This window comes from Corvus brachyrhynchos, unplaced genomic scaffold (assembly GCF_000691975.1).
Source record: "Corvus brachyrhynchos isolate BGI_N302 unplaced genomic scaffold, ASM69197v1 scaffold85, whole genome shotgun sequence".
In the NCBI taxonomy this organism is placed as follows: domain Eukaryota; kingdom Metazoa; phylum Chordata; class Aves; order Passeriformes; family Corvidae; genus Corvus; species Corvus brachyrhynchos.
Window position 1 is genome coordinate 97866 of NW_008238634.1, and position 7727 is coordinate 105592.

The window sequence follows — 7727 nt, forward strand, 5'->3', positions numbered from 1 at the left end:
CTCCCTGAGGTCATGTCCCCTGGCTGGTGGATGGTGTTGGACTGGTGGGTGATGCTGGGGACGCTCAGACCCAGTGAGACTCCCCCAGCGCGTTCCTGACCAGAGCCTGTGGGACGCCTCTTCCCCTCTGGCCCCAGTTACCCCCAGTGAAGGGTGAAGAGCCAGCTCCAGTTTGCGCCACTTCCTGGCTGGGGGAGACGCTCCACAAAGGGACAGCGCCGGAGTCCGAGGGCCTGGCGTGGTGTCAGAGCCTGGCTGGGCCGCACTGGCTCCGTTACAGCACCGCTGCCAGGGTGACACTGCCTGGGTCCCTCACGGCTGGACTGGGAATGTGGGAAGGGAATATGGGATCGTGCCCCCGGCGGGCTGCAGGAGGGGCGGGGGGACTCCGGGGAACGGCTGCCCATGGCTGCCCCACCCCAGCTCTGCTCGTCTGTCCCAGCGCAGCAGGAAAACGCCCCTGGAGTGAGACTCGGGAGGTCTGACCCCTCTGCAGGGCCACTGCAGGGTCAGGCACCCCAAACACTCCTGGCACAGCCCACAGCTCCAGTGCCAGTGCCCAGCCTGCTCCCCCAGGATCGCATCCCCACGCCGGGGTCACCTCCCCACGCCGGGGTCACCTCCCCACACGTCATCGGCTCTCCAGGGCTTGGGCCCAGCCTCAGGGGCTGTGGGGCAGCTCTGCCCACTGTGGACCCCTGAGTGACCACCCAAAGGGCTCCTATTTACCTGGCTGAACGATTGATTTGGAGGTACTGTGGAAGGGGATGGGAAGGATGTTGTTCCCTCCCTCATCCTGGCAGCATTTTGGCTGGAGAAGGTGCCTGTGCAGGCAGAGGGGCAGTTGGAGTGGGATTTCAACATGAAAGGCATCTTCTCCCTCTTCTCTGTCTCCCAAAGTTACGGGTTCTTTTAAATCCTCCCTGCTCTTCTCTTTGCTTGCTTCAGTACAGACCATGACTTTGAAGAATGGTGCCTTTTGCCAGAGGCCAGTAGCAGTTTCCTACCCCAGAAAGGCTCTGAAATCCAGCTCTCAGTCCCACACAACCTGCCCGGGTTGTCTCTCCTCTGTTTTCCTGCTCATCCCGAGAAAAGTGAGTTAATTGTTACCCACAGGCAGCAGAGCCTCCCCACACCTGCGCAGGTGCCTGGGTCCTTGCAGGAGTTGTGCACCGGGAGAAGCGGAGGCAGAGAGATCAGGAGCTGACACGGCAGGGAAGAGCAGGCTCAGTATTCCAGGACAAAATACAGCTGGATATGGACAGTGTGGGGTCAGGAGAGAAGGAGCTTTGGTCCTGTCTGACCCTTGGACCCTGCATGAGGAGGAAAACCCCAGCCATGACCCTCCCCCTCCTTCCTGCCTCTCCCCTGGTGGGAAACAGCTGGGGGTCTGCACTGCTCCAGCTGCTCCCCCTGTGTTTCTGTTCCTCCTCCCTGTGTTTGTGGGGTGGGATGGGGGTGTCCAAGGGAAGGTGTTTCTCCCATTTCAGAAAGTGCCAGGAGCCTTTCTCTGCCTGTAGGATCAGATCCTGTGTCCTGGGAGCCCGAGTCCCTCTGGGTGTCACCTGTGTCCCTGTGAGTGGAGGCAGCCAGGGAGGAGCTGTGGCCAGTGGGAATGCAGCCCTGGGAAAGCAGCACGGCATGGGAATGAGGGCTGGGAACAGGGACAAGGAGTTCCTCAGGAGGGCATTAAGGGGGGCAGGTGCAGAGCCAACATCTCCCCAAGAGCCAGGGCCCCTCTCTGGCTCCCCACTCCATGAAAACATCCTGGCCCCCTGCCCCAGCAGGGAGGGGTGTCGGTGCTCCCCACACAAGTGCCAATGTTTATGTGGATCCATGGCACCTCCTTCCCACCTCGCCCTCCTCTTCCCTCATGTCTCACCGCCTCCCTCAGCCCCCTCTGCCTTACTCAGCTCTGCCTTTTTTCGCTCCAAAGCCTGAATGTTTTGCACTTGAATATAAAAAGTTACTCTCAGAGCTCAGCAGGTTGTACCAGGTGTGCAGCCCTGCCAGCAATAGGTGCTTCCACATCTGCCTTGCCAGCAATACCTGTTCTGTTCCCTCATCTCCTGCCTTGCCAGCAATAGGTGCTTCCACATCTCCTGTGTCCAGCAATACCTGCTCCTTCCATCTCCTGCCTTTCCAGAGAATATCAGTTCCCCCATCTCCTGCCTTTCCAGCAATACCTGTTCCCTCATTTCCAGCCTTTCAAGCAATACCTGCTCCTTCCATCTCCTGCCTTTCCAGCAGTACCTGTTCTGTTCCATCTCCTGTTTCCAGCAGTACCTGCCCCTCCCATCTCCAGGAGCCCAGGTGGGCACAGCACAGGTCCCTTGGCACTGGAGCTGAGCCGGGGCTGCAGAAGACTCGAGCAGTGGTGGATGTTCTGTGTCTGCCCTCGAGTGCCCAGCAGGGCAGAGGTACCTCGTCGTGTTAGGAAGAGGTGTCTTACAGATGCTCCTGTCTCTGTTCTCTGTTTCCCCACCCCGCTGTCCTGAAAATTCAGGGTTTCCCCCCCACCACACAGCTTTTGTTCTGTGCATGAGAGCAGCAGCTCGGCTGCAGTGCTGCAGTGGGGTCTGCAATGTTGCTGTTAAACCTCCACGTTCCCCAGGGAATGGCTTTGAGGACCTAAATGCTTTCTCAGAGAGGGAGGGGATGAGGAAGAGAATTGGGGAAATGTTCTCAAGTTGCCCATCTGGAATTTGTCTCTGTATTTAGTGACTGAATCTCCCTGTTTAGTGATTTTCTGGGGATTGCAGCGGCAGGAGCAGTGTTCCTGCTCCATGTTCCTGGCTGTGCTCCGAGCTCTGTCCCTCTCTGCTGAGCCCAGCACACCGCAAGGGTTTTCTGGGTCAGCAGCAGCTTCTCCCTGTTCTGTTTTAAACACAGCCATAACAATTCCCTGTGGTTTTGCCTTCCTCCTGGAGTTTGTTTTTCCACGCTCGAGCTGTTCCTCGAGGCTGCAGCAGGGTGCTGTGCTCTGCCTTTGCTGTCAGCCCACAGTTGGGTTTCTTGCTTCTCCAGAACTTCTGCCAATGATTTCTTTTCCCCTTGCCTGGTCCTCCTGGCCACACATGGGCCAGAAGAACCACCAAGGTTTATCCTCAAACTGGAACAAACCTGAAGGGATGTGAGTTCTCCAGTGTGACGTAGGCTCAGCCTTGTCTGGGAAGGAACCACCGTGTTTGGGGTTAAAAACCTGGAAAAACATCCCCAAGTGGGAGAAGTGTTGGGGATTTTGGAGATGTTGGTTTCCCTGTTCTTCACGTCCGCAGGAAGTGGGTTCTGTGTGTCTCATGTTTTAAGAGTTGCAACTAATGTTTATAAAGAGCTTGTTATTTACGTTTTAAGCACTTTAAAAAAAAAATAAAAGTTGTTCAAGCTGTTCCTAGACACTTCTGATTCACTGACAACAGCGTCTGTGCTGACGGCGCCTGGACACCGAGTGACATTTCTGTTTGTTTGCTGCAGGAGGAGGAGGAGGATGAGGAGGGTGTCAAACTCCAGCAGCTTTTCCACCTGCCCCAACCGTCCCCGAGTGCTGTGCTGTGGGAATGCTGCAGGAACCTCGTGTTCCTCCCCAAATGCTGCTCCTGCCTCAGGTGTGGGGCACACGAGGGCGTCAGGATTCTCTCAGGTTTCTGGTGTGTGACTTGTGTTGTGTCCCGAGCATCCACGGAGTGGGGCTGGGATTGGAGCGAGCTGGAGCCGGGCTGGGCCAGGGGAGGCTCAGGGTGGACACTGGGACAATTCCTTCCTGGAAAGGGCTGTCCAGGCCTGGCACAGCTGCCCAGGGCAGGGGTGGTGTCCCCATTCCTGGAGGGATTTCAGAGCCCTGTGGATGTGGCACTTGGGGACGTGGGGCAGGGGCGGGTGGTTGGGCTGCCTGGGCTCAGAGGGATTTTCCAAGCTGAACAAGTCCATGATTCTGTCGGCCTGCAGCTCCCTGCTGCTCACCGGCACAGCGGGAGGATCGGGGTTGGTGCTGCATTCCGGAGGATTTGTGGAGAACCCACAGCTGAGAGACCCCGGTGCAGCTGGGAGGAGAGGGAAAGGGAAGGAAAGGGGAAAGGGGAAAGGAAGGCTGGCTCTCTCCTGCTGTGCCACAGACACAGGGTCCAGCCCCGGGTGCCTGGTGGGAACAGCCGGCTCCCTTGGTGCTCCCGGGAACTCCGATGTTCCTCCCCGCCCTCTGCGGCGGTGCCAGCCCGCAGCTCCTCCTGCGGCTCCTCGTCCCCAGCCCTCCCACCTTTCACCACTCGGCCCTTTTCCTTCCCGGCACCCTCTTCTCTCTCCATTCAAGCCTTTTCCTTCAAGGAAATCAACTCCCCTTAAGCCCCTGTAAATGACTCCGCTGCTCCCGCGGGAGAGCTTCCTTAGCGCTAATCCCGGTTTGTTTTTCCTCCCTCTGGATGGAGGAGCTCGGCACCTGTGGGGGGATCACGTTAACCCCGGGGTGGCTCAGAGGGAGATGTTGGCTGCTCGGGGTGCTGGGCTCTGACCCTCTGAAAGGGGCTCCATCCCAGAGAAAGGCAGCCCGGACCAGCCGGGGCAGTCAGGGGGAGAGCTGGAGGCTGGAAGTTGGGAAAACAGGATTTCCAGCGTTGTTCCTGCTGCACTCCCGTGCCGGACTCGGCCGGGTCCGTGCCTGCCTTCAGCACGGGCTCGGGGCTGGTGGGAACAATTCCCATCCCCGCACGAGGAGCTGCCTGGGATTGTTGTTCCAAGCTGGAGTTTTGCTGCCCAACGCAAGTTTTCCCCAGATCTGGCTTTACAGATGGAAGCTGACAAGGAATGTTCCTGTGACTTTGTCCCGGAGCCAGCCCGGCCCCACACCCAGCTGTCCCCATTAGGGTGGGTGCCTGGGACCCCAAAACTCGCCCATGAGGCGGAGAGAGCCCTGGCTGCACACCGGGTGCCCCCAAAGCTGCTCTCACTCCCCTCCTCAGCTGGGCAGGGAGAGAAAATACACCAAAAAGCTCATCTGGGGATAAGGGCAGGGAGAGATCCCCCAGAACTCACCAGTGACTGTCACGGGCAAAAGAGATTGAGGAAATCAGTTTAATTTATTGCCACTCAAATCAGAGTAGGGCAATGAGAAATAAACCCAAATCTTAAGTCTTTTCCCCCCCGCCCCTCCTTTCTTCCCAGGCTCAGCTTCACTTCCACATTTTCTCCCAGGGGGTGGGGCTGTGGTCGGCCCAGCACACATCGCCTCTGCTGCCCCTTCCTCCGCAGAGGTCGGACTCCTCACGCTCTGCCCCTGCTCCTGGGGTCCCTCCCACGGGAGACAAATCCTCCAGGAACTTCTCCCGTTTGAGTCCTTCCCTTGGGCTGCAGTTCTTCAGGAATGGCTCCAGTTTGGGGCCCCCAGGAGGTCACGAGTCCTGCCAGGACCCTGCTCCAGCATGGGCTTCCCATGGGGTCACACCTCCTTCAGGGGCTTCCCATGGGGTCGCAGCCTCCAGGATCTCCTCACAGGAGCCACCCCTGGAGCCCCCCTACCCAAACCCAGCACTCCCAGTTTCTAGACGAGCCCACACCATGTCTGGGGGGGTTTGGTTCCCCCTCCCCCCCAAAAACTTGGAAAGAAACATCATTTTTGAGTGGAGAAGCAACCCCCCCTCCTTCCCCAAACCAGGGAAACACAAGTTGTCAGTCGGGATGGATCTGGTGGGATTGATATCAGCCAAAGAATTGATATTCTTTCTGGTATTTAACCAAAAAAGTGATAGTCTTATGTCACTCCAAATGTGGTTCGAGATAAACAGATTCTCTCCCCTCTGTTGTTACACAACATTTCGTGTGTCAACACTGGGGACTGGATCAATTATCTGGCTCGGGCTGCAGGGAGGGAGGGGGTTTCCCTGTGAGACAGGGATTTGGGGGAGCATCCATATTCATGGCGATCTCCCGCCTTGGGAAGCGCGGGATGGAAACTTTGGGGGGGGGAGTGGCCTCCGAGAGCTTTTGTCAGTGCTCGTTTATATTTATGGTTTTATTTTACCTTTTGAGACAGAGCTGGGGAGAAGGAACCGACCCTGAGCGAAGGCCGGGTTTGGGATAAAGGCTGACCCCAGAGCTCCGGGGTCGTCCCTGCGGGGCTGTGGGGCCAGGGAAGGCTGGAGCCACCTCGAGTCACAGCCAGCAAACCCCGAACTCCCAGGGACGCCAGGGACGTGGTGGGAGCGCTCCAGGGGCAGGATGTGCTCCCAGACCGGATCCTGGCTCCTCATGGCCCTGTCCCCGGCCACAGCTGGGATTTCCAGTGCAGCAGGAGAGGTGGTGCTCCTGCTGTCACCTCCAGGCAGCAGGAACAGCTCGATTTCAGCAATACCTCTGAGGAAAAACAAACATGATAAAACACCATTTCCCTGCTCTTTTCTGTTCCACTTTTCGCCCTTCAGACAAGGCCAGAGCCCCTTTTCCATCCCTTTTCCACCAGGAGCTGCAGGAGATTTGGGATTCACTGAACGGGATCAGGGTGAATTAGCCTAAAATCAGAAATTGCTTTTGCAGGTGGGAAGAAAACAGGAAATGATCAGCTCTGCATCCAGCAGGCAGAGCAGCAGCACCCCCACAGCAAAATGGGATGGCCACAGTTTTCCCTGGAGAGCAAAAATAAGGGATTTTCTTTTCAGGTGTATTTTTTAATTCCTCCTTAGATGGAAATCCTGCTCCTGCCCTGCTCTGTCACCCGCTGCCTTTGCTTCTCCTCCACCAACCCTTCCCTGTTCCCTCCCTGCTCCATCCGCATGTCCCTCTGTTTGCTGTCCCTGTGCTCTTCCTCGGAGAATTGATCCTAATCCTCCAAACAATTTCGCCGGCATTTGAAGGTCCAGACACTTCTTATCCCACTAATCTGGGGAAGAGAATTCCGGAGATGGCTCCGTGTGCCCCCCGGTGCCCCCAGCCCCGCACGACCTTGGCTTTATCTCCACAAATCGTTATCACAGCCAGGTCCCCGTTCTGGATTTGTAATCAGCTGCTCCAAAGGTCAGTGGTGACGGTGGGGCTGCCATCAAAGCAGGGATCTGCATTTCCACAGGGAAACAGAATCATGGAACTGGTGGGGTTGGGAAAGAACTTCGAGACCATGGAGTCCAACCATCCCCAGCACTGCCTGGGCCACCACTGCCCCACCTCCCCAAGTGCCACATCCACACGGCTTTAAATCCCTCCAGGGTTGAGCACTCCCCCCCTGCCAAGGCTGGACAGCCCTTTCCAGGAAGGAATATTCCCAGTATCCACCCTGAGCCTGCCCCGGCCCAGCCTGAGGCCGTTCCCTCTCCTCCTGTCCCTGTTCCCTGCCAGCAGAGCCCGACCCCCCCGGCTGCCCCCTCCTGTCAGGGACTTGTGCAGAGCCACAAGGTCCCCCCTGAGCCTCCTTTGCTCCAGGCTCAGCCCCTTTCCAGCTCCCTCAGGAATTCTCCAGCCCCTTCCCAGCCCCGTTCCCTTCCCTGGACACGCTCCAGCCCCTCCATGACCTTCTTGTCATAGATGTCGTAGAGATGAAAATTTAATCATATTTGGGGTAGTTTTTCAGAACTTTTTGGGCCCTCACCTTTCCGTGCCTTTTTATTTGCTCAATCCATTGCACGGCTAAGGCAGAACTCTTCTTTCCATGTCACGGTCACCAGGGACCCCCTCACTCTGCGCATTCCGCCTTTCCCCCGCTCGCTCCCGCAGCTTCCCACGCCCCCGGCGGGACTACATTTCCCATG